Raw genomic sequence first — 26,368 nt, forward strand, 5'->3', positions numbered from 1 at the left:
GGTTTTCCCTGGGTATATGCCCAGTAGTGGGATTCCTGGGTCATATGGTAGTTCTATTTTTAGTTTTTTAAGGAATCTCCAGACTGTTCTCCATAGTGGCTGTAACAATTTACATTCCCACCAACAGTGCAAGAGGGTTCCCTTTTCTCCACACCCTCTCCAGCATTTGTTGTTTGTAGATTTTCTGATGATGCCCATTCTAACTGGTGTGAGGTGATACCTCATTGCAGTTTTGATTTGCATTTCTTTAATAATTAGTGATGTTGAGCAGCTTTTCATGTGCTTCTTGGCCACCTGTATGTCTTCTTTGGAGAAATGTCTATTTAGGTCTTCTGCCCATTTTTGGATTGGGTTGTTTGTTTTTCTAATATTGAGCTGCATGAGCTGTTTATATATTTTGGAGATTAATCCTTTGTCCGTTGATTCGTTTGCAAATATTTTCTCCCATTCTTGCTGTGATTTATGTCAAAGAGTGTTCTTCCTGTGTTTTCCTCTAAGACTTTTATAGTGTCCAGTCTTACATTTAGGTCTCTAATCCATTTTGAGTTTATTTTTGTGTATGGTGTTAGGGAGTTTTCTAATTTCATTCTTTTACATGTAGCTATCCAGTTTTCCCAGCACCACTTATTGAAGAGACTGTCTTTTCTCCATTGTATATCCTTGCCTCCTTTGTCATAGATTAGTTGACCGTAGGTGCGTGGGTTTATCTCTGGGCTTTCTATCTTGTTCCATTGATCTATGTCTCTGTTTTTGCACCAGTACCATATTTTCTTGATTACTGTAGCTTTGTAGTATAGTCTGAAGTCAGGGAGTCTGAGTCCTCCAGCTCCATTTTTTCCCCTCAAGACTGCTTTGGCTATTGGGGGTCTTTTGTGTCTCCATACAGATTTTAAGATTTTTTGTTCTAGTTCCGTAAAAAATGCCATTTGTATTTGATAGCGATTGCATTGAATCTGTAGATTGCTTTGGGTAGTATAGTCATTTTCACAATATTGATTCTTCCAATCCAAGAACATGGTATATCTCTCCATCTGCTGGTATCATCTTTAATTTCTTTCATCAGTGTCTTATAGTTTTCTGCATACAGGTCTTTTGTCTCCCTAGGTAGGTTTATTCCTCGGTATTTTATTCTTTTTGTTGCAATGGTAAATGGGAGTGTTTCCTTAATTTCACTTTCAGATTTTTCATCATTAGTGTATAGGAATGCAAGAGATTTCTGTGCATTAATTTTGTATCCTGCTACTTTACCAAATTCATTGATTAGCTCTAGTAGTTTTCTGGTGGCATCTTTAGGGTTCTCTATGTATAGTATCATGTCATCTGCAAACAGTGACAGTTTTACTTCTTCTTTTCCAATTTGTATTCCTTTTATTTCTTTTTCTCCTCTGATTGCCATGGTTAGGACTTCCAAACTATGTTGAATAATAGTGGTGAGGGTGGACATCCTTGTCTTGTTCATGATCTTAGAGGAAATGCTTTCAGTTTTTCACCATTGCGAATGATGTTTGCTGTGGGTTTGTCGTATATGGCCTTTATTATGTTGAGGTAGGTTCCCTCTATGCCCACTTTCTGGAGAGTTTTTATCATAAATCGGTGTTGAATTTTGTCAAAAGCTTTTTCTGCATCTACTGAGATGATCATATGGTTTTTATTCTTCAGTTTGTTAATATGGTGTATCACATTGATTGATTTGCATATATTGAAGAATCCTTGCATCCCTGGGATAAATCCCACTTGATCATGGTGTATGATCCTTTTAATGTGTTGTTGGATTCTGTTTGCTAGTATTTTGTTGAGGATTACTGCATCTATATTCATCAGTGATATTGGTCTGTAATTGTTTTGTAGTATCTTTGTCTGGTTTTGGTATCAGGGTGATGGTGGCCTCATAGAATGAGTTTGGGAGTGTTCCTTCCTCTGCAATTTTTTGGAAGAGTTTGAGAAGGATGGGTGTTAGCTCGTCTCTAAATGTTTGATAGAATTCACCTGTGAAGCCGTCTGGTCCTGGACTTTTGTTTGTTGGAAGATTTTTAGTCACAGTTTCAATTTCATTACCTGTGATTGGTCTGTTCATATTTTCTGTTTCTTCCTGGTTCAGTCTTGGGAGGTTATACCTTTCTAAGAATTTGTCCATTTCTTCCAGGTTGTCCATTTTCTTGGCATAAAGTTGCTTGTAGTAGTCTCTTAGGATGCTTTGTATTTCTGCAGTGTCTGTTGTAACTTCTCCTTTTTCATTTCTAATTTTATTGATTTGAGTCCTCTTCCTCTTTTTCTTGATGAGTCTGGCTAATGGTTTATCAATTTTGTTTATCTTCTCAAAGAACCAGCTTTTAGTTTTATTGATCTTTGCTATTGTTTTCTTTGTTTCTATTTCATTTATTTCTGCTCTGATCTTTATGATTTCTTTCCTTCTGCTAACTTTGGGTTTTGTTTGTTCGTCTTTCTCTAGTTCCTTTAGGTGTAAAGTTAGATTGTTTATTTGAGATTTTTCTTGTTTCTTAAGGTAGGCTTGTATAGCTATAAACTTCCCTCTTAGAACTGCTTTTGCTGCATCCCATAGGTTTTGAATCATCGTGTTTTCATTGTCATTTGTCTCTAGGTATTTTTTGATTTCCTCTTTGATTTCTTCAGTGATCTCTTGGTTATTTAGTAACGTATTGTTTAGCCTCTATGTGTTTGTGTTTTTTACGTGTTTTTCCCTGTAAATGATTTCTAATCTCATAGTGCTGTGGTCAGAAAAGATGCTTGATATGATTTCAATTTTCTTAAATTTACTGAGGCTTGATTTGTGACCCAAGATGTGATCTATCCTGGAGAATGTTCCGTGCGCACTTGAGAAGAAAGTGTAATCAGCTGTTTTTGGATGGAATGTCCTATAAATATCAGTTAAATCTATCTGGTCTATTGTGTCATTTAAATCTTCTGTTTCCTTATTTATTTTCTGTTTGGATGATCTTAACTTACTCTGTGTGGCCAGCACTAGCCAGGTAACAAAAGCAGACAAGACATTACAAGAAAATGAAACCAGAGACCAATATCACTTATGAACATACATGCAACAATTCTCAACAAAATATTAACAAACCAAATTTACAAAAGTATAAAAGTATAAAAAGAATTATATATCATACCCAGTGGGATTTATTTCAGGTATGTACAGCTGTTTCAATGTTTAAAAATCAATTAATGCGGGGCTTCCCTGGTGGCGCAGTGGTTGAGAATCTGCCTGCTAATGCAGGGGACACGGGTTCGAGCCCTGGTCTGGGAAGATCCCACATGCCGCGGAGCAACTGGGCCCGTGAGCCACGATTACTGAGCCTGCGCGTCTGGAGCCTGTGCCCCGCAACAAGAGAGGCCGCGACAGTGAGAGGCCCGCGCACCGCGATGAAGAGTGGCCCCCGCTTGCCACAACTAGAGAAAGCCCTCGCACAGAAACGAAGACCCAACACAGCCATAAATAAATAAAAATAAATAAATTAAAAAAAAAATCAATTAATGCAATACATCATGTCAACAGACTGAAAAAGAAAAACCACATGATCATGTCAATAGATGTCGAAAAACATTTGACAAAATTCAATACCCATTCATGATTAAAACTCTCAGCAAACTAGGAATAGAGGGGGACATTCTCAACTTGATAAAGACTATCTACAAAAACCCTACAACTAACGTCATACTTAATGGTGAGAAACTTGAAGATTTCCCACTAAAATCAGGTAGGAGGCAAGGATGTCTCCCTCTCACCACTCCTTTTCAACATTGTACTGGAATTCCTTGCTAATGCAATAAGGCAATAAAAGGTATACAGATTGGTTCACAATTTATATGTATATCAAATCACCATGATGTACACTTTAAATATCTTACAATTTTATTTCAGTCATATCTAAATAAAGCTGAAATTTGAGGGGGAAAGTTATATAGTTTGGCAAGGAAGACATAAAACTGCCTTTATTTGCAGATGACATGATTGTCTATGTAGAAAATCTGAAAGAATCAACAAAAACTGGAACAAATAAGCAATTATAGTAAGGATGCAGGATACAAGGTTAATATACAAAAGTGAATTGCTTTCCTATATACTGATAATGAACAAGTGGAATCTGAAAGTAAAACTCAATACTATTTACATTAGCAACCCCCAAAATTAAACACTTGGATATATCTATAACAAAATATGTACAATATCTATAATGAGGAAAACTACAAAACTTTGATAAATGAATCAAAGAACTAAATAAATGGAGAGAGATTCCATGTTCATGGTTAGAATTAGTCAGTATTTTCAAAATGTCAGTTCTTTCCAACTTGATCTGTGGATACAATATTATCCCAGTTAAAATCCCAGCAAGTTATTTCATGGATGTGGACAAACTGATTCTAAAGTTTATACGGAGATGAAAAAAACTCAATAGCCAAAACAATATTGAAGAAGAACGAAGTTGGAGGACTGATGCTACTCAACTTCAAGACTTATTCTAAAGCTACAGTAATCAGGAGAGTGTTGTAGTGGTGAAATAATAGACAAAATAGATCAATGGAACAGAGTGGAGAGCCCAGAAGTAGATTTTCATAAATATTGTCAACTGATCTTTGACAAAGGAGTAAAGGCAATACGATGGAGCAAAGATAGTCCCTTCAACAAATGGATATCCACATGCAAAAAAATAAATCTAGACACAGATCTTACACCGTTCATCAAAATTAACTCAAAATGGATCATAGACCTAAATGTAAAATGCAAGAGTGTAAAACTATAGAAATAACATAGGGGATAACTTAGATGATCTTCAGCATGGTAATGCCTTATTAGATGTAACACCAAAGACATGATTCAGGAAAGAAATAATTGATAATCGGGACTTCATTAACATTTAAAACTTCTGCTCTATGAAAGACAATCACAAGAGAATGAGAAGTCAAGCCACAGACCGGGAGAAAATATTTGCCAAAGAAATGTTTGATGAAGGACTGTTACCCAAAGTATACAAAGAGGGACTTCCCAGGTGGTTCAGTGGGTAAGACTCCACACTCCCAATGCAGTTGGCCCAGGTTCAATCCCGGGTCAGGGAACTAGGTCCCGCATGCATGCCGCAACTAAGATCCTGCATACATGCCTCAACTAAGAGTCCGCATGCAGCCACTAAGAAGCCCACATGCCACACACTGCAACTAAGACCTGGTGTGGCCTAAATAAATAAATAAATAAATAATTTTTAAAAAAGTATACAGGGCTTCCCTGGTGGCGCAGTGGTTGAGAATCTGCCTGCCAATGCAGGGGACACGGGTTCAAGCCCTGGTCTGGGAAGATCCCACATGCCGCGGAGAAACTAGGCCCGTGAGCCACAACTACTGAGCGTGCGCATCTGGAGCCTGTGCTCTGCAGCGGGTGAAGCCACGATAGTGAGAGGCTCGCGCACCGCGATGAAGAGTGGCCCCCACTTGCCACAACTAGAGAAAGCCCTCGCACAGAAACGAAGACCCAACACAGCCAAAAATAAAATTAATTAATTAATTAAAAATACTTATTAAAAAAAAAAAAGTATACAGAAAACACTTAAACCTCAACAATAAGAAAATAAACAACCTGATTTTAAAATGGGCCAAAGACCTTAAAAGACACTTCACTAAAGAAGTTATACAGATAGCAAGTAAGCATATGAAAAGATGTTCCACATCATATAGAAAAAATTTTTGCATGTCATCAGGGAAATACAAATTGAAACAACAGTGAGATACCACTATATACCTATTAGAATGGCCAAAATCTAGAACACTGACAACACCAAATGCTGGCAAGAATGTGGAGCCACAGAAACTCTCATACAATGCATGTGGGAATAAATGTTACAGCCACATTGGAAGATAGTTTCTTACAAGATGAAAATGATTTCTTACAAAATACAATATACTCTTACCATATGATCCAGCAATCACACTACTTTGTACTTACCCAAAGGAATTGAAAACTTATGTCCACAGAAAAGCTGCACATGAAAGTTTATAGCAGTTTTATTCATACTTGCCAAATCTTGGAAGCAACCAAATGTCCTTTAATAGCTAAATGGAGAAATAAACTGGCACAACTAGGCAACAAAATATTATTCAGAGCTAAAAAGAAATGAGCTATCAAGCCATGAAAAGACATGAAGGAAGCTGTAATGCATATTGCTGAGTGAAAGAAGCCAATCTGAAAATATGAATCCAAGTATATCACATTTTGGAAAAGGCAAAACTATGGAGACAATAAAAGATTAGTGGTTGCCAGAGGTAGGGGTGGGGACAGATGAATAAGCATACCACAGAGAATTTCTAGGGCAGTGGAAATATCTGTATATTATTATGATGAATATATGTCATTATACATTTGTACAAACCCATAGAATGTACAAAACCAAGAGTGTAAACAGTGGACTTTGAGTGATAATGATGTAGGTTCATCATTAGTTAAAAAAAAAAGTGCCATCTGGTGAGTGAGGTTGATAATGGGGGAAGCTCTGCATGGGTGAATGGTGGGTGATATATGGCAAATGTTTATACTTTCCTCTCAATTTCAATCCTAAAATTGCTCTTAAAACATAAAGTCTTTTTTGAAAATCAAGGAGTATATTAGAATAACCTTCATCATTACTTATAGAAAAAATTATTACTTAGAGAATAAATAAATATATAAAAAATAAAAATTAACAGATTCTCTGTATCTATAACTGAATGCTACCTTAATATTTGCACTGTAAAACGTATATATAAATTTTCTTTTAGAATAGATGTGTCTTTTTCTTGGTGGCTGATGACTCAGACTAATCACATTTAAATTTAATTTGTAGAATACTTTATAATTTTTTTTTTAATCTTCTGGCCGCCCTGCGCATCATGCGGGATCTTAGTTCCCGACCAGTGATCGAACCTGCGCTCCCTGCAGTGGAAGTGCAGAGTCGTAACCACTGGACCGGCAGTGAAGTCCCTATAATATTCTTTTTGATTGCATGATTAGAAAATTTTTCTGTAGTTTTTATTAAAAGCTAAGCATTGCTCTATTTAGCACATCAAAATGAAGTTTGTAGTATTTTTCTTTAATCAAAATTCGTTTGCCAGTTAAATTTGCTCTAAAGTTATTTATGATTAGTAAATCACATGTTTAATTTAACCATGAAATCTATTCACTTAGAGTATATATAGGTAATATAAATTGTGCTTGAATGTCTTTTTTCTAAGAAAAAGTAGACTACACCACTTTATGAGATTAAGAAATTTTTCATCCTGTCCATTAGTGTCATGAACTGAATGTTTGTATCCCCCCCATATTCAAATTCATATGTTGAATCCCTAACCCCCTAACGTGTTGATATTAGGAGGCGGTACCTTTGGGAGATAACTAGGTTTAGATTATGTCATGGTAGTGGGACCCTCATAATGGAATTAGTGCCTCTATAAGAAGAGGAAGAGAGAGTCATGTGAGTATACAGTGAGAAAGTAACTGTCTGCATATCAGGAAGTGGAGCCTTACCAGACACCAAATCTGCAGGCATCTTGATCTTGGAGTTCCTAACCTCCAGAGTTGCGAGAGATAACTGTTGTTTAAGCCATCCAGTCTATTTGTCCTAGAAGCCCAAGCTAACAAAATAAAATAGTATAGAATAAATAGTAATAGTAAATAAATAGTATAAAAAGATTCTGTTAAATGGAACTTACAATTAGTAGCATTTACTCGTTTATAATTATTTTGTAAATTGCAAGTCTGATATTAGGGAAAAAAGTAGTATCTTTGAATTGCCAGACTTTATTATTTAAATAATTAGTGTTTGGGGTAGAAATTGCCATCTACAAATAAAATGTTAATAGCAAGTAAAATAAAGCAAAACCGATTCAATTATTTATTTTATATTCTAAATGCTGGAATAGCAGTTCACTGAATTATGGTATCTTCCTATAATTTGAAAAGAGGAAAATGACATTTTAAAACTTTATGGATATCTGTTGTGAAAAAGATTTTTAAGTGGTTAAGTTGAAGATATAATTCATTCTCTAAATTTCTTTCAAATAGCCATTATTGGGAATTCCCTAGTGGTCCAGTGGTTAGGACTTGGCGTTTTTACTGCCGGGGCCTGGGTTTGATCTGTGGTTGGAGAACTAAGATCCCACAAGCTGCAAGGAGCAGCCAACAAAAAAAAACATAGCTATTATTATAGGTTAATTTTTTTCATATGCACTGTTTTTCCTTTTTCTGTCTTCTTGGGAGAGCTGTAAGTATCTTACATTTAAATACAAAACGCAGACTCTTCAGAATATATGCATAAGACTTTCTATGTCATTCAAAATTATCATAGATGTTAAAGATATGATACAGAAATATAGTGTTAATGCCAAATTCTCAAAGCTTTTTAAAAAAACATTTATCTGAAAGGTGAATAGCTGGCTGTCTAGGGTTACTTATGTTTGTGATTTATTTAAAATAATTTTACAGATAAATAAATTTAAAATAAATTCATTAGTTTAAGGCAGTTGGTAAGATACAAAATTTGAAAACTTTATGTCCATATCCTTTGCTGTGTTATAATCTAACATACATTTAGTATGCTTTTCATTGATGTTTTAAAAGTATCTTAAAATAGTTTTCTATTTTAAATACTTTGGAAGTTTTATTAGGATAACTTGATTAAGTGATTTATACTAGTAATGAGAGATAGTATTGACAGCTCGTGTATTTCAGACTCAAGAGACCATTTGAAGGTGGGCACTTTTTCATTACTTCATATCTTTAATTTTTGAACAATTTCTAAAGATTCTTACTTGTTTGACCTTTTTCTGCCAATAATGAGTTTGCATTGTAATGCCATATGAGTAAAAGTCCCTGGACTGTTGACTCCTACAGCTGAGATGAGCAGTTAAGATTAATACATAAGGTTCTAGGAATTATGAGTTGATAGAATGTGTCGTAATATAAGATGAATAAAATCCATTGTAGGCTTTGTGGGTGTGGCATTGCAACTGGACCTAGAAGTAGGGGTGAGATTCAAATAAAAAGAAGTGAGAAGTAGCATTTGGGGTGATTGATTAATCAAAATGTGGAGGCAAAATACTAAAGGACATGTATCCACTGAAATTTATTATACGCTCCATGAAGAATAGAATTTGAAAATTCAGGGTTTGTTTCTAACCATGTCTTTTTAATAATAATATTGATGTGCTTGGACCTACTTAAATATTGATTTAATCTATTCAATTCAAAAATCTCTAATGAAGGGGCACACTCAGTTTTTCAAGGGTTACTTGAGACTGTTCCTCAGCTGTATGTCATCATAACCCTCTGAGGATAATGAGTATGTCTAACTCCATCTTACATTCTTTGCTCTCTTGCCACATACTGTTTCTAATATTTGGGATAACCAGAAGACAGTCCTGGCAAGATGTAGGCACTAAGTAAATGTTAAGCAAATGAGCGAACAAGGAGAACAAGGGGATATTGGGGTTTTGTTTTTTGTAAGGTACTTAAAGTTAGTTAAGCAGTAATTATCTGGTAGTAGTACATATGCCCTAAATACATTTTAGGCAGAGTAAATACTGTTGCTGAGAAATCTTTAGTTCAAGATACTATTTAATTATGTAAGAAATGTTTATAGCCATTAGAAATTTTAAAATTATTGGGACTTCCCTGGTGGTCCAGTGGTTAAGAATCCGCCTTCCAATGCAGGGGACGTGGGTTCGATCCCTGGTCGGGGAACTAAGATCCCATATGGCGCAGGGCAACTAAACCCGCGCGTGGCAACTAAGCCCGCGCACCGCAACTACTGAACTGAACACACAAGCCACAACTATAGAGCCCACGTGCTCTGGAGCCCACATGCCACAACTAGAAAGAAGCCTGCGCACCACAACTAGAGAGAAGCATGCGTGCCACAATGAAGAGCCCGAGTGCCGCAATGAAAGATCCCAAATGCTGCAACGAAGATCCTGCGTGCTGCAACTAAGACCTGACACAGCCAAAAAAAGAAAAAAAAAAATTTTTTTTAATTATCATTAGTGCTTTTGGATACAACTGTAAAGTTAATAGACAGATCTTAACTCCCAAGAACATTAAAAAAGAAAGCACTGATTCAAGGTAGTATTAAAAGTAAACTCACCATTATATAGAAATATGATAGGAAGGACTAAACATTTTTATTACGTGACATAGCAGTAGCTCATGTTAAAATCTTTTTATATTAAGAAGAAAAAGACTGTTTGTAATACTATATAGTATTTGATAGAAAGGGATAAAAGTTTTTTTATATATGATAAAAGAGTACCTTTTAGTGAAATATTTTTATATTGAAGAGAATAGTAGGTTGTTGGAGATACTCTTAGCTTCATAAGATACCACAACGAGTGCTCTTGCAGTGTTTGTTAGCATAGTAACATATACTAGGCAAAATTATAATTATTGGTAATTTGCTTTGAGTCTTTCCATTCTAATATTTCAAAGTATTTTACAAATGCTAATTAAACCTTTCAAAACATCTCATAATAGGTATTATCAAATTAATTACATATCTCATATGCAAAAACAAAAGCTGAGAGTGGCAAAAGTATTTACTTATGATCACATACTATTTAACTGATGGAAAATGAGTAGTCCCAAATTCCCAGTAATCATTTCTAACTCCTATATAAAATAAAATCAGTACAGTAATACCTAAGGAATGCTATTGTAGCTGCAAGAATAAAAATACTAAGTCACAGCAATTTAAAGAAATATCAATATCTTTACAAATAACAGTTTTGGAGAGGATGTGGAGAAAAGGGAACCCTCCTACACTGTTGGTGGGAATGTAAATTGGTACGGCCACTATGGAAAACAGTATGGAGGTTCCTCAAAAAACTAAACTAGAACTACCGTATGATCCGGCAATTCCACTCCTGGGTATATATCTGGAAAAAACAAGAATACTAATTTGAAAAGATACATGCACCCCAGTGTTTATAGTAGCACTATTTACAATAGTCAAGATATAGAAGCAATCCAAATGCCCATCGACAGACGAATGGATAAAGAAGATGTGGTATGTGTATACAATGGACAGTTAGTCATAAAAAAGAATGAAATTCTGCCGTTTGTAGCAACATGGATGGACCTAGAGAATATTATGCTTAGTGAAATAAATCAGACAAAGAAAAACAAATACTATATGATATTACTTATATATGGAATGTAAAAAAAAATACAAATGAATGTATATACAAAACAAACAGATTCACTGATATTGAAAATAAACTGGTTATCATAGGGGAGAGAGAAGGGGGAGGAGCAATGGGATTAAGAGATACAAACTACAGTGTATAAAATAGATAAGCAACAAGGATATATTATATAGCACAGGGAATTATAGCCATTATCTTATAATAACTTTTAATGGAGTATAATCTGTAAAAATACTGAATCACTATGCTATACACCTGAAACTAATATAATATTGTAATTCAACTGCACTTCAATTAAAAGTAATAAAATAAAGAATAAATATCTTTACTAAAACAAGTATTCCAAATTAATTTCTGTTAAATGCAGATAAATGTATTTTTGTTAGATATTTGTATTTAAGGAGATAGTAATTTCATTTGATATTTTATTTTTAATGTCATGGTCATTAAGTTTTTGACATGGGCTCTGTTCTGGTAAGCAAAGCTCAAGAAAAGCCAAAAGTAGCATAGGCTGTGAATCAAGTAGTCTCTCATATAGACTATTTATATGAGAGTACAATAAACTACTAATTTATTAAACTTGACTAAAGAAAAAGAATTTTCCTAGTGGAAAGAGAAATGTAAACAAAAGAAAGTATAGGACTTTTGCATTATTTTGTATTTTAGTTAATAGTTTTTTTTCTTCCACTGTTGTCATCACTGATTAGATAGCACATGATATATTAATTGTTTGAATATCATGGTAGAAGTACAGTGTCTTTAATAAGAGTTCACCTTATAGTGTATTGACCATTGAGTCAATGAAGATTAGCCGGTTGCAATGTCGTCCTCAAGTAATATTACCATTGCAATACTAGAGTAGACATAACCCAGACCATTAAGAACCCAAAAGTCCTTCATCCAGGAAAAACAAACAAACAAAATGCTTATAAAAATATTAAAAGATTGACTGGGTAACTGAAATAATGGCAAATACATGAATCTGAATTTCCCCACACATCCTTCAAAAAAACAATAAAGAAGAACATAAAACTACACATAACCCATGTCTTAACATAACTAGAACATAGAGAACGTTCAAACTTCAAATTATCTGTAAGTAGAAAAATTAATACCAAATCATTCACACTCTTGTGCAAGCCTTGGTGGAGAGCATGGGTAGTCTGGGAAAAACTGCACAAGATAAGAGCAGAACTAGTTACAGGCTTAAGACTGATCTAAAATCACTTCCAGGAAAATAAATTTCTCCCAAAATACTGAAAAACATCCTGATAGACAAGAATAGACCACAGAAAGAGGACATATAAGTTTGCATTGGACTCAAAGAGGCAGTTTTGGAAAGGCAACTCTTTTGGGGAGAAGAGGGTTAAAAAGGAAGAAATAAATGCCTTTTAGAAGCTAAACAGTTAAATAAAGAAGCGAGAGAAGACAATTTAGGATCCTGCAAGGCAGAAGAATATTTTTTAAAATAGGGCAAATTGGGGCTTCCCTGGTGGCGCAGTGGTTGAGAATCTGCCTGCCAATGCAGGGGACACGGGTTCGAGCCCTGGTCTGGGAGGATCCCACATGCCGCGGAGCAACTACGCCCGTGAGCCACAATTACTGAGCCTGCGCGTCTGGAGCCTGTGCTCCGCAACAAGAGAGGCCGCGATATTGAGAGGCCCGCGCACCGTGATGAAGAGTGGCCCCCACTTGCCGTAACTAGAGAAAGCCCTCGCACAGAAACGAAGACCCAACACAGCCATAAATGAATGAATAAATAAATAAATGAATAAATAAAAAAAAATTTAAAAAAAAAAAAAATAGGGCAAATTGTTCACACCGCCCAGCCCCCAAATCTAATCAATAAAGAAACCATACTTGGGGCTTCCCTGGTGGCGCAGTGGCTGGGGGTCTGCCTGCCAATGCGGGGGACACGGGTTCGAGCCCTGGTCTGGGAGGATTCCGCATGCCACGGAGCGGCTGGGCCCGTGAGCCACAAATGCTGAGCCTGCGCTTCTGGAGCCTGTGCTCCGCAATAAGAGAGGCCGCGACAGTGAGAGGCCCGCGCACCGCAATGAAGAGTGGCCCCCGCTCGCCGCAACTAGAGAAAGCCCTTGCACAGAAGCGAAGACCCAACACATCCAAAAATAATAAATAAATAAATTAATTAATTAAAAAAAAAAAAGAAACCATACTTTACCTAAAGCAGAGGACATTTTTGAAACTAGGAATCTTATAAACTCCCCCAAATTGCCAGTTCTATTCACAGACGTGCAGTAGTGACAGTAACTTGAACTATATAAAACTCATTTAAAAAGAAAACAGAAAGTGAGGATAAAAAGAGTTCAGTTGATGAAAATATCTATTACCTACCTCTCCCCCTGCAAAAAGGCATAAAAATAAACACATAGATCCATGGAATAGAATTGAAAGTCCAGTAATAAACACTTACCTCAGGACTTCCCTGATGATGCAGTGGATAAGACCCCGTGCTCCCAATGCAGGGGACCTGAGTTTGATCCCTGGTCAGGGAACTAGTCCCACATGCATGCCGCAACTAAGAGTTTGCATGCCACAACTAAGGAGCCTGCCTGCTGCAACTAAGACCCAGTGCAACCAAATAAATAATTTTTTTTTTAAAATTACCTTTATGGTCAATTTATCTTCACTAAGAATGCCAAGACAATTCAATGGGGAAAAAATAGTATTTTCAACAAATGCTGCTGAGACAAATGTATGTCAACATGCAAAGAATGAAGTTGGACCCATATCTCACATCATGCACAAAAATTAATTGAAAATGGATTGAAGATCTAAATATAAGAACTAAATATAAAATTCTCAGAAGGAAACGTACGTATAAATCATCCTGACCTTAGATTCAGCAGTGGCTTTTAGACATGACACCTTCAGTCAAACAAAGAAAGAGTAAATAAATTGGATGTCATCAAAATTTAAAATGTGTGTGCTTCAGAGGACACCATCAAGAAAGTGGAAAGGCAGCAACATACAGGAGAAAAAATTTGTCAGTCATATATCTGACAAGGGACTTGTATCCAGAGTATATAAAGAACCTCTTACAACTCAATGATAAAAAGACAACCTAATTTTATTTATTTTTCTTTCCCATTATGGTTTATTACAGGATTTCAAACATAGCTCCCTGTGCTGTACAATAGGACCTATAGTTTATCCATTCTATATATAAAATAGTTTGCATCTGCTAGTCCCAAACTCCCAGTCCTACCCTCCCCCACCACCCCTCCCCCTTGGCAACCGCAAGTCTGTTCTCTTTGTCTGTGAATCTGATTCTGTTTCATATATAAGTTCTTTTGTGTTGTATTTTAGTTTCCCCATGTAAATGATATCACATGGTATTTGTTTTTCTCTTTCTAATTGACTTCACTTAGTATGATAATTTCTAGGTCCATCCATGTTGCTGCAAATGGCATTATTTCATTCTTTTTTACAGCTGAGTAATATTCTGTTGTGTATACTTACCACATCTTCTTTATCCATTCATCTGTTGATGGACATTTAGGTTGAGGAAATCACTTTTCAAAGTCCTCTGCATCTGTCCTCCTGCTGTAGCAAGTTTGCATTCACATCAGACCCATGTATCACACATTACTCTGTGATATATGCTTTCATATGTGTGGTTTTTTACTACTGCCATCAAGAACAAGGCAAGGATATCTAGTAACTCCACTACAGTCCAACATTTTACTGGAGATACTAGGCAATGCAATTAAATAAGAGCAATCAGAAGAGGTATAACAATTGGAAATTAAGAAATAAAACTAACTCTATTTGACTATGATAGGAAAGTATATGTGGAAACCCTGGAGCAAAGATCAGCAAAGTAGCCTGAGAGCCACATCTGGTCACATCATTTTGTTTGTGTGTGGCCTGTAGCTACTTTTGCCCTACACTGGCAGAGTTGGATAGTTGTGATAGAAAGGGTTTGGCCCATAAAGTTGAAAATACTTTATCTGACATTGTACAGAAAAAGTTTGTGGACTCCTGCCCTAGAGAATCAAATAATAAAACTATCTCAAACAATAAAATAATTCAGTAACTAGAAGGTATATTAGCATTCAGAACTCAACATTCTTTACATATACAAATACTTACCAGTTAGAGGATATAGTGGTTGGGAAAACCCCAGTTAAATAACAAAAAAGATCAAATATTTGGGAATAAATGTAACACATGTACAAAAACTATTTTAGAAAAACTTTAAAACACTTCTGAGAGACACAAAAATTGAATTGAACCAATGAAAAGACAATTCTCCCTACTTTATAATTTTACCATAATTTCAATAAAAATACCTACTCCTTTTTTTAAAGAGAGCTAGACAAGTTGATGTAGAATTCATACGGAAATACAAATACATAAAAATAGCCAGGAATTGTTTCAGGCAAGAATCATCAGTGGATCATACAACTAATTCATGAAGAGGTGATGACAAGGAGGATGTTTTTGCAGTGTCAAAATAACCTCACCACAAGGTACTTACTAATCATTAATGGAAAAAAACCAGCAACTTTACAGTGGAGGCATCACCTTTACCATTGTCAAAATTAATGTTATTAGTAATGGGATAAATAGACGTCATGCGTCCTGATAGGATGCACTGAAAAGAGCATAACATCACTTCTGTGGCATTCCTTCAAAAATGTATAACCTGAATTTAAACAAGAAACATCAGTCAAACCCAAATTGAGGGGCATTTCGCAAAATAAATGGCTTATATTCTTCAAAAATGTCAAGGTCAAGAAAGACAAAGAATGAAGAACTTGTTCCAGATCAAAAAATACTAAAGAGATATGACAATTAACTACAATTCTTACTCTGGAATAGATAATGGGCCAAGACAGAAACAATTATTTATTTTATTATTTTATTCTATTTTTGTTATAAAGGGCATTAGTGGAACAACTGGTGAAATGTGAAGGTCTGTGGATTGGATAGTACTGTATTAAATGGTAATTACCTTATTTCGATAAATGTACTTTTTAAGGAAATAACATTGAAATATTTAGGAGTAAAGGGGAATGATGTCTGCAGCTTGTTATCAAATTCAGAAAAAAATCTGTAGAGGGAGGAGAAAGAGAGTGATAAAGCAAACGTGGTAAAATGTTAATGAGTTTGGGGAATCTGAAGTGTATATGGCAATTATTTGTACTTTTTAAAAAATAAACTTTTTTATTTTAGAATAATTTAACATTTACAGAAAAGTTGAAAAGATAGTATACCCCTCACCCAATTTCAGTTTCCTCTGATGTCATTTTAAATCACCGTGGTACATTTTTCAAAACTAAGAAACAAACATCGGTACATTACTATTAACTAAACCGCAGACTTTATTCAGATTTCACCCATTTTCCATGAATGTTCCTCTAAACTCCAGACTTTAATCACATTTCGCTAATTGTTCCTTTAATGTCCTTTTTCTATTCCAAGATCCAATCCAGGGTACCACATTTCATTTATTCATCATCTCTCCAATCTCCTCTGGTCTGTGACAGTCTCATTCTTCCCTTACTTTTCATGACTTTCATTGTTTTGAGGAGTCTTGGTGAAATATTTATAGGTTGTCTCTCAATTTTGGTTTGTCATATGTATTTCTCATAATTAGACTGGTGTTATGGGTTTTTTAGAAAGAGTACTACAGAGGTGAAGTACCATTCTCATCTCACATTATGTCAGGGAGTGGATGCTATCAACAGGGTAATTCTAGTGATGTAAACCTGGTTATCTTGGCTAAGGAAGTATCTTCTAGGCTTCTCCTCTGTAAAGTTCCAGTTTTTCCCCCATTCTATTTGGAAGGGAGTCACTAACTCCAGCGCACTCTCAAAGGCAGGGGCAGGGGGCAGGTTTAAACTTCACCTTCTGGACAGGATTGTTTCTACATACATTATTTGGATTCCTCTGTAGGGAAGATTTGACTATTCTCCCCTACTTATTTTTGTATCATTTATTTATATTTGTATGCATTCATGTATTTTTATTTGGGAGGTTATAATCTAATGCACTCTTTGTTTGGTCACTCTAGAAGTTCCAGCTTTGACCATCTGGAGTTCTGATAGACTTCTATGGCCTTTTGACATGTCCCCACCCTTTTGGTTTGTGAGCATTCACTTGCTTTCTGGTAGTACAAAATGCTTCTGCCTTGTCTTGTATTGGTATTTTCCCTGTTCCAGCTCTACAGTCTGCTGTTTCTTCACAGCCCGTGGCTTTTTTTTTTAAATTGGAGGATGATATTTAGCAACCACATTCTTGGCACTGAGTGGTTTGTGTTTTGTAGCTTGTAAGTCTGAAATCACTTCAAAATAAAAAAAAAAAAAAAAATTGAGTTAAAAGTTGTAAAATGCACATCCTATTTATTATTTTTAACTGTTCTACCTTAGTTAAATTATTATGTAAGTTATCAAATGTTACATTTTAAAATTCATAGATATGCATTCTTTCTAAATAAATTATATTTTATTTGGTATCTGTAAATTATTAATAAAATTTCTACAGCCTCAGTAGAACATTTTTGTATGTTTTAGTTGCACCTTTTAAATAGAGTGGGATGGGAGGAAGACGCAAGAGGGAGGAGGTATGGGGATATATGTATATGTGTAGCTGATTCACTCTGTTAAAAAGCAGAAACCAACACACCATTGTAAAGCAATTATACTCCAATAAAGATGTTAAAAAATAAATAGAGTGGAAACACTGTCATATCTCCCTCTTATGAAAATCATAGAGTTCTATGATTAAATTCATAAAACTTTATATTACAAAACTGATGAGCAGTCTAGTTCAACGTGCATACATGAAAGGGCATAACAGGGGCATAAAAAAAGATTTTGACATTACTCTTAATTCTTTCAAGCAATGATACCTCCACCCTCAAATTCCATTTTAGTAAATAAGCATGATGTGGACAGCTTGGCCTATTTGACAGGAAATTCTGTATATGAAAATGTAGGGACTTCCCTGGTGGCGCAGTGGTTAGGAATCCACCTGCCAATGTAGGGGACAGGGTTCGAGCCCTGGTCCAGGAAGGTCCCACATGCTGCGGAGCAACTAAGCCTGTGCGACACAACTACTGAGCCTGCGCTCCAGAGCCCGCAAACCACAACTACTGAGCCCATGTGCCACAACTACTGAAGCCCGTCTGCCAGAACTACTGAAGTCTGTGAGCCTAGAGCCCGTGCTCCACAATAGGAGAAGCCACTGCAGTGAAAAGCCCAAGCACCACAACGAAGAGTAGCCCCTGCTCGCCACAACTAGAGAAAGCCTGCGGGCAGCAACGAAGACCCAACACAGCCAAAAATAAATAAATAAATAAATAAACAAACAAATAAATAAATATTTTTAAAATGTAGCATTTCTTGGGACTTCCCTGGTGGTCCAGTGGTTAAGACTCCGTGCTCCCAATGCAGGGGGCCCGGGTTCAATCCCTGGTTACGGAATTAGATCCCTCATGCTGTGACTAAAGATCCCAAATGCAGCAACTAAAGATCCTGCATGCCACAACGAAGATCCTGTACGTGGCAACGAAGATCCCGTGTGCCACAACTAAGGCCTGGCGCGGCCAAATAAATAAATTAATGTTTTAAAAAAAGAAAGAAAATGTAGCATTTCTTAGGGAAGGTTTTTAAAATACCTCTTTGATCTATGGCATATAAGAAGGTTACTATACCTGATGCTTCTATTTTGTGTCTTAGAAAGTCACTGTAGGAAATAATTTCTTCCAGACTATAAGAATGAATAAGAAAAGTGTGCAAATGAGGATATAGTTATGCTGTAACTCTTAGTGACAGTAAGAGTACATTAACAAATAATGTAAAAGGGAATATGAATAAGGATAGTTACAATGTAACAAAGGTACAATTTGTATAATCTCATTTTTATATAAAAGAATGTACAGTTGTTCCTTGGTATCCGCAGGAGACTGGTTCCAAGACCTCCTGAGAATACCAAAATCTGCCATTGCTCAAGTTCCTTATATAAAGTTTGCATATAACATACGCATGCACATCCTCCTCTATACTTTAAATCATCTCTACATTATTTATAATACCTAATACAATGTAAATGGTATGTAAATAGTTGCTGGTACACGGCAAATTCAAGCTTTGCTTTTTGGATCCTTCTGGAATTTTTTTTCAAATATTTCTGACCCATAGTTGGTTGAGTCCGTGGATGTGGAACCCTCAGATATGGAGGACTGACTGTATATATGTGCATAGAAGATTTCTCAATCTTTGTCAATCTGCAGGTTGCTACTATTGGTGTGTCATGAAATCAATTTAGTAAGTCCACAACGAGCATTTTTTCAAGTTAAATAAAACAGAGTTGAAAATGTCAGTGTTTAGCACATAGTGTAATTACTATTACTGCAACGTTTATTTCAAGTGTATATGTGTGTGCAACAGATTTCTGGGTTGTGATGTAAAATGCATTTCTTATTTTGAGTCTGAATTTTAAAAAGTATTTGAAAAATATGTTTCTAGAACTGTAGACCAAAAACATTTAAGAGTGGACCTCTGAGGACTTCCCTGGTGACGCAGTGGTTAGGAATCTGCCTGCCAATGCAGGGGACACGGGTTTGAGCCCTGGTCCGGGAAGATCCCACATACCGCGGAGCAACTAAGCCCGTGTGCCACAACTACTGAGCCTGTGCTCTAGAGCCTGCAAGCCACAACTACTGAGCCCACATGCCACAACTACTGAAGCCCGCATCCCACAACTACTGAAGTCCGCATGCCTAGAGCCTGTGCACCACAACAAGAGAAGCCACCGCAATGAGAAGCCCGTGCACCGCAACGAAGAGTAGCCCCTGCTCGCCGCAACTAGAGAAAACCCATGCGCAGCAACAAAGACCCAATGCAGCCATAAATAAATTAATTAATTAATTAATTAAAAAATAAAAAAGAGTGGACCTCTGGGTACCAGAAGAAGGATTTTTGCAGTTAGATGTTTTGGGAGAAAAGGTCTGGAAGCTTTAACTTCTAACATGAATTTTTATTCAAGGCATGCGGGCTTCAGTAGTTGTGGTGCTTGGACTTCAGTAGTTGTGGCTCACGGGCTCTAGAGCGCAGGCTCAGTAGTTGTGGCACACAGATTTAGTTGCTCCATGGCATGTGGGATCTTCCCGGACCAGGGCTCGAACCCATGTCCCCTGCATTGGCAGGCAGATTCTTAACCACTGTGCCACCAGGGAAGTCCTGGAAGCTTTAACTTCTTTATACTCTTTTTGCATAAACAGTACAGAGAAACAAGGTAACAAAATCATGCAAATTGGTGATTAATTTGCAGCTTCCAAACAAAGTTAGTACAGTTTGTCATATCTTCCCTACCATGATGTCGCTATCTCTTCATAGCTCTGTAGAAGCTTCTGGAGCCTGTTGTCAACTCTCTTCCTCTCACCTTGCTACTTAAGCCTTGTTCCTCAGAGCTGGCTAAATGTGCTATGTAATATACAGTATATGGACCACATTAATCTTCTAACATCCTCCCTCCTCCCATAAAATCTCAATTCTGAAATATTTCTGGTCCTAATATTTCACATAAAAAGTTGTTGATTTATTTCTTTATTATTTCATCAACAGTTGATGAAATTTCTGCTGTCAGTCTTAATTTTCATTCTTTTAGGAAATCTGTTTATACTTTCTGGTAGATTGAAGATTTTCTCTTTAATACCCCACATTTTCATCATAATGTATCTGGTTGTGACTCTTTATTCTGCTTGTGCATTATCAATCTGTCGATTTAAATATCTCCTCAGTTCTGGAAATTTTTCAGCTATTATCTATTCAGTATTGCTCCTCTATTATTCTCTAAGTAATTTCTAATATTATTATTACCTATATGTTGGAGCCTTTAGTACTATCTGTCCTGTCTCTTAAATGTACTTTTCTATTTTTATTTCTATATCTTTCTGTATTGAGAATTCATTCCTATTTCTTTGGCAAACAGTGTTTATACCCAAAATCTATTTCCTCCACTTTTTCTTTATGAACACTTTTTCATTGTTTACTCAGTGGGTGACTGTGTGCTTTAGAAAAGACATAAGGAGTACAGACACACTGGAAGACAGTTTGGCAGTTTATTAGAAAGTTAAACATGCACTTACCATGCAACCTAGCAGTCCTATTCCTAGGTATTTACCCAAGAGAAATGAAAACTATGTTCACACAAAAAACTACACATGAGTGTTTGTCAAAACCTGGAAACAACACAAATGTCCCTCAACTTGTTAATGGATAAACATAGTATGGTACATCCATGCAGTGGAATACTTCTTAGCAATACAAAGGAATGAACTACTTATAAGTGTAATAATATGGATGAATCTCATGTGCATCTTGCTAAGAAACCAGACTCCAAAGGCAACATACTGTAATCATTGTGTTTATATGACTTTCTGGAAAAGGCAAAGCTACAGGGACAGAACTAAGAGGACAGTGGTTGCTGGCAGCTGGGTGAGAGAGGAGTTGACTACTGTGGTAGACTGAACAGTGGCCCCCCCAGAAATATCCACATCTTAATTTCTAGAACCTAAAAATGTTGCTTTATATGGCAAAAGGGACTTGCAGATATGATTAAGTGAAAGAACTTGAGATGGGGCATTTATCCTGGGTGAATCCTAAACATAATCACAAGATATTTTATAAGAGGTTAATAGAGAAGGTGGCAATAGGGCAACAGAGACTGGAGTAATGTAGCCAGGAACCAGTGGATGCTGGCAGCCTCTAGAAGCTGAAAGAAGCAAGAAACAGATTCTTCCTTGAAGTCCCCAGAAGGTAGCACCCTGTCAACACCTTGATTTTAGCCCTAAACAACTCATTTCAAGCTTCTGACTTGCAGAATTGTAAATTTGTGTTTTTAAGGCACCAAGTTGACACATCTTGGCTATTGTGAATATTGCTGCAATGAACATAGGGGTGCAGATACCTCTCCGAGATCCTGTTTTCATTTCTTTGGATGTATACCCAGAAGTAGGATTGCTGGATCATATGGTAATTCTATTTTTAATTTTTTGAGGAGCCTCCATACTGATTTCCATAGTAGCTGTACTAATTTATATTCCCATCACCAGTGTACAAAGTTTCCTTTTCTCCACACACTGTGTTAGTTTAACTAAAGGTTTGTCACTTTTATTTATCTTTTTCAAAAGCCAACTCTTAATTTTATTGATCTTTTTAATTGTTTTTCTGCTTTCTATTTCATTTATTTCTGCTCTGATCTTTATTTCCATCCTTCTACTTAGTTTGTTCTTCTTTTTCTGGTTGTTTGAGGTATAAAATGAAGTTGTTTTTTTGAGCTTTTTCTTCTTTTTAATATTGTCCTTTACCCTTTTAAACTTTCTCCCTTAGAACTGCTTTTGCAGCATCCCACAGGTTTTGATATGTTGTTGTTCCATTTTCTTTTTTTTTCAAGATTCAGGCATACCTTGTTTTACTGTACTTCACCTTGGTGTGCTTTCCAGATACTGTGTTTTTTACAGATTGAAGGTTTGTGGCAACCCTGGGTCAGACAAGTCTATTGGCACCATTTTTTCAAAGGCATTATTTTAAAATTAAGGTATATACACATTGTGTTTTTAGACATAATGCTGTTGCACACATAGTAGACTGCAGCATAATGTAAACATAACTTTTATATGTACGGGGAAACCGAAAAATTCATGTGACTCACTTTATTGTGATATATGCTTTATTACGGTGGTCTGGAACCCATGATATCTCTGAGGTATGTCTGTATTTCTTGATTTCCCTTTTGATTTATTCTTTGACTCATTGGTTATTTAGGAACATATTGTGTAATATCTGTAATTTGTGAATTTTACAGCTTTCCTCATGTTATTGATTTCTTGTTTCATACCACTGTGGTCGGAAAAGAAACTTGGCATGGGTTCTAGGTACTTTAGCCATAAGCATCTTTGCCACAGACATCTTTGCCACAAGCATTTCTGCAACATAACTAATTGACCATAAGCCAATTTTCCCATGAAAGTTAAAATAACTGATTGACGGTTTGGGGGTTGACAGTTTGGTTTCAACTCGTTGAAATGCTTTGGCATTTCTTCTGGTTAGCAACATTATTGATGGCTTTATCGAGCTGATAATGATTTGCCACAAGTGTTGGTTTCTAATTTTGAACACACCCTATTGCAGGAGAATAAGGGCAAGAGCGTTGAAGGCACATAGTTGAACCCACATTTCGTGTAGAACTTCGAAATGTCTATCAAGGAACATATGACAATATACCAAGAACAGCTAACAGTGTAGAAGGCTTTCACAATGCAATACAAATCTTTTTTACAAATATGCATCCTAGTATTTGGAAACTGATACCACCTCAATGAAGGAAGAAATTTTGGCAATAAAGAAAAAAATGCAGCCCACCACCAGAGCCTCCCATCAAGCCTCTTAGATAGCCTCAACCAGCAGAGGGAAGACAGCAGAAGCAAGAAAAACTACAATCCTGCAGCCTGTGGACCAAAAACCACAGTTACAGAAAGATAGAGAAGATGAAAAGGCAGAGGGCTATGTACCAGATGAAGGAACAAGAAAAAACCCCAGAAAAACAACTAAATGAAGTGGAGATAGGCAACCTTCCAGAAAAAGAATTCAGAATAATGATAGTGAAGATGATCCAGGACCTTGGAATAAGAATGGAGGCAAAGATTGAGAAGAGGCAAGAAATGATTAACAAAGACCTAGAAGAATTAAAGAACAAACAAACAGAGATGACCAATACAATAACTGAAATGAAAACTACACTAGAAGGAATCAATAGCAGAATAACTGAGGCAGAAGAACGGATAAGTGACCTGGAAGACAGAATGGTGGAATTCACTACTGCGGAACAGACTAAAGAAAAAAGAATGAAAAGAAATGAAGACAGCCTAAGAGACCTCTGGGACAACATTAAACGCAACAACATTCGCATTATAGGGGTCCCAGAAGGAGAAGAGAGAGAGAAAGGACCAGAGAAAATATTTGAAGAGATTATAGTCAAAAACTTCCCTAACATGGGAAAGGAAATAGCCACCCAAGTCCAGGAAGCGCAGAGAGTCCCATACAGAATAAACCCAAGGAGAAACACGCCGAGACACATAGTAATCAAAGTGGTAAAAATTAAAGACAAAGAAAAATTATTAAAAGCAGCAAGGGAAAAACGACAAATAACATACAAGGGAACTCCCATAAGGTTAACAGCTGATTTCTCAGCAGAAACTCTGCAAGCCAGAAGGGAGTGGCATGATATACTTAAAGTGATGAAAGGGAAGAACCTACAACCAAGATTACTCTACCCGGCAAGGATCTCATTTAGATTTGATGGAGAAATCAAAAGCTTTACAGACAAGCAAAAGCTACGAGAATTCAGCACCACCAAACCAGCTCTACAACAAATGCTAAAGGAACTTCTCTAAGTGGGAAACACAAGAGAAGAAAAGGACCTACACAAACAAACCCAAAACAATTAAGAAAATGGTCATAGGAACATACATATCGATAATTACCTTAAACGTGAATGGATTAAATGCCCCAACCAAAAGACATAGACTGGCTGAATGGATACAAAAACAAGACCCATATATATGTTGTCTACAAGAGACCCACTTTAGACCTAGGGACACATACAGACTGAAAGTGAGGGGATGGAAAAAGATATTCCATGCAAATGGAAATCAAAAGAAAGCTGGAGTAGCTATGCTCATATCAGATAAAATAGACTTTAAAATAAAGAATGTTACAAGAGACAAGGAAGGACACTACATAATGATCCAGGGATCAATCCAAGAAGAAGATATAACAATTATAAATATATATGCACCCAACATAGGAGCACCTCAATACATAAGGCAACTGCTAACAGCTATAAAAGAGGAAATCGACAGTAACACAATAATAGTGGGGGACTTTAACACCTCACTTACACCAATGGACAGATCATCCAAAATGAAAATAAATAAGGAAACAGAAGCTTTAAATGACACAATAGACCAGATAGATCTAATAGATATATGTAGGACATTCCATCCAAACACAGCAGATTACACGTTCTTCTCAAGTGTGCACGGAACATTCTCCAGGATAGATCACATCTTGGGTCACAAATCAAGCCTCAGTAAATTTAAGAAAATTGAAATCATATCAAGCATCTTTTCTGACCACAACGCTATGAGATTAGAAATGAATTACAGGGAAAAAAACGTAAAAAAGACAAACACATGGGGGCTAAACAATACGTTACTAAATAACCAAGAGATCACTGAAGAAATCAAAGAGGAAATCAAAAAATACCTAGAGACAAATGACAATGAAAACACGACGACCCAAAACCTATGGGATGCAGCGAAAGCAGTTCTAAGAGGGAAGTTTATAGCTATACAAGCCTACCTAAAGAAACAAGAAAAATCTCAAGTAAACAATCTAACCTTACACCTAAAGAAACTAGAGAAAGAAGAACAAACAAAACCCAAAGTTAGCAGAAGGAAAGAAATCATAAAGATCAGAGCAGAAATAAATGAAATAGAAACAAAGAAAACAATAGCAAAGATCAATAAAACTAAAAGTTGGTTCTTTGAGAAGATAAACAAAATTGATAAGCCATTAGCCAGACTCATCAAGAAAAAGAGGGAGAGGACTCAAATCAATAAAATCAGAAATGAAAAAGGAGAAGTTACAACAGACACCGCAGAAATACAAAGCATCCTAAGAGACTACTACAAGCAACTTTATGCCAAGAAAATGGACAACCTGGAAGAAATGGACAAATTCTTAGAAAGGTATAACCTTCCAAGACTGAACCAGGAAGAAACAGAAAATATGAACAGACCAATCACAAGTAATGAAATTGAAACTGTGATTAAAAATCTTCCAACAAACAAAAGTCCAGGACCAGACGGCTTCACAGGTGAATTCTATCAAACATTTAGAGACGAGCTAACACCCATCCTTCTCAAACTCTTCCAAAAAATTGCAGAGGAAGGAACACTCCCAAACTCATTCTATGAGGCCACCATCACCCTGATACCAAAACCAGACAAAGACACTACAAAAAAAAGAAAATTACAGACCAATATCACTGATGAATATAGATGCAAAAATCCTCAACAAAATACTAGCAAACAGAATCCAACAACACATTAAAAGGATCATACACCACGATCAAGTGGGATTTATCCCAG

General features: G+C 36.2%; 1 protein-coding gene across 15 annotated transcripts in view; it reads left to right on the forward strand.

The window, feature by feature from the left end:
* Positions 1-26,368, forward strand: part of BAZ2B (bromodomain adjacent to zinc finger domain 2B) — a 383,609-nt gene that overhangs the window by 18,561 nt on the left and 338,680 nt on the right. For 13 of the 15 annotated variants that reach the window (XM_068545042.1, XM_068545028.1, XM_068545035.1 and 10 more), the window contains exon 3: positions 22,059-22,187. The exons of the other annotated variants lie outside the window; for them this stretch is intronic. The gene's annotated coding sequence lies outside the window, so the exon portion shown is untranslated. The remainder of the gene's footprint in view (positions 1-22,058; positions 22,188-26,368) is intronic. 15 annotated transcript variants of the gene reach the window in all.

Source organism: Eschrichtius robustus, chromosome 5 (genome assembly GCF_028021215.1).
Source record: "Eschrichtius robustus isolate mEscRob2 chromosome 5, mEscRob2.pri, whole genome shotgun sequence".
NCBI classification, from domain to species: Eukaryota; Metazoa; Chordata; class Mammalia; order Artiodactyla; family Eschrichtiidae; genus Eschrichtius; species Eschrichtius robustus.